The 1,383-nt window shown below is 33.7% G+C and overlaps 1 long non-coding RNA gene across 1 annotated transcript; it reads left to right on the forward strand.

Annotated features, from left to right (window-relative positions):
* Positions 1 to 495: 495 nt before the first annotated feature.
* LOC112170022 lies at positions 496 to 1,147 on the forward strand. Its single transcript, XR_002924998.2, has 3 exons — positions 496 to 670; positions 771 to 876; positions 1,014 to 1,147. It is a non-coding gene; the product is annotated as an uncharacterized LOC112170022 (long non-coding RNA).
* Positions 1,148 to 1,383: the final 236 nt, after the last annotated feature.

The following is a 1,383-nucleotide window of genomic DNA, read 5'->3' on the forward strand; positions in this document are numbered from 1 at the left end:
GTAGTCTTGTTGATGTATGATATATGTGTTGCTGAGGCCTTTATATATGTTACATTGATGTGAAATAGCCTTGTTGAGGTGTGATTGATATGTTTATATTGATCCTGGGTTTTGATGCCTTGCTGGAACTTTTTAGTTGCTGATATTCATTCTTGTAGCATCATATGAAGCTAGCGAAGTATAAGCAGAATTATGTATGCACTGTCATCTTTTGTAGGCAACTCATGTGTCTTAATTTCTAGCATTAGTGGCAACTGCTTGTAATGTTTGTTAATTTAGTTCAATTGGGACTATATTTCATGTGTTCCTCTTTTATTTCATTCATTTATTAATAGCTCTGAAATATATCTGAAAGAATCAGAGAGTACATAACTGTCAAATGAGAAATTACATTATTGTATTTTGGAGTTTTTTTAGTGGAAAATGTAGAACTATTTTCAACTTACTGCCATCTCTATATGTGCAGCTTTACATTGAAGGCCTTGGTTATGGAAATCTGTTAGAAGAAGAAGCAATTAGCCTTTTGAATATGGTGAAAACAATTTTTTCTGGACAACCACTTCCTACCAAACTGATGCTTAAGAACATTTGTATTTGTCTCGCTCCTGATGCTAACCTCATTAGAGATGTCAGTGTGAAGTACAAGACTGAAACAAACTCTGTGATTCAGGTAATAAAAACGGATTTGTTTCTTTTTTGTGTATCCATATATAACTGTACATTCTTCGCCTTATATGTGGATTTCTTTTCTTTTTTATGTCACATTGTAGCTATATTTTCAAATTGAGCGGGCAGTGGGATTGAGTCCACCAGATTGAGAGCATTAATAGATCTTTTTGATGAAATTATAGACGAACCATTTTACGATCAACTAAGGTAATTTTTTAGAGCTGAAAGTGTTACTTAAACATTGACTTGCTAGAAACCTGAATTTGATAATGAGTCTTTTAGGGGGTGGATGGTGTATATTGAGATTTATACTCTTAAAATTGTTGATGTATTTCTGGATATAGGACGAAGGAGCAGCTGGGATATGTTGTTCAGTGTGACTGGGAGGTGATATTTGGTGTTTTTGGCTTTTATTTCATAGTTCAATCGTCGGAGTACAACCCAATGTACTTGCAGCGGAGAGTTGACAACATTATCAATGGTCTGGAAGACATTTTGGTAAGCATTTGAGGTTCCTTTCATATACTGCTAGTGAGTAGTGCCTTAAGAGCTAGATAGCAACAATAATAAGATAATGATAGGCTTAATACTAGTTAAGCTTTTTTGATCAAAATTTTTGAATCAACATTTCATAAGCATTGTAATTCTTATGCTCTACTAATTCTTCTTCTTCTTTTTTTAACCAAGATGATAATCCTATGGCCTTGCAATTTG

The sequence above is a fragment of the Rosa chinensis genome, chromosome 6 (assembly GCF_002994745.2).
Source record: "Rosa chinensis cultivar Old Blush chromosome 6, RchiOBHm-V2, whole genome shotgun sequence".
Classification (NCBI taxonomy): Eukaryota; Viridiplantae; Streptophyta; class Magnoliopsida; order Rosales; family Rosaceae; genus Rosa; species Rosa chinensis.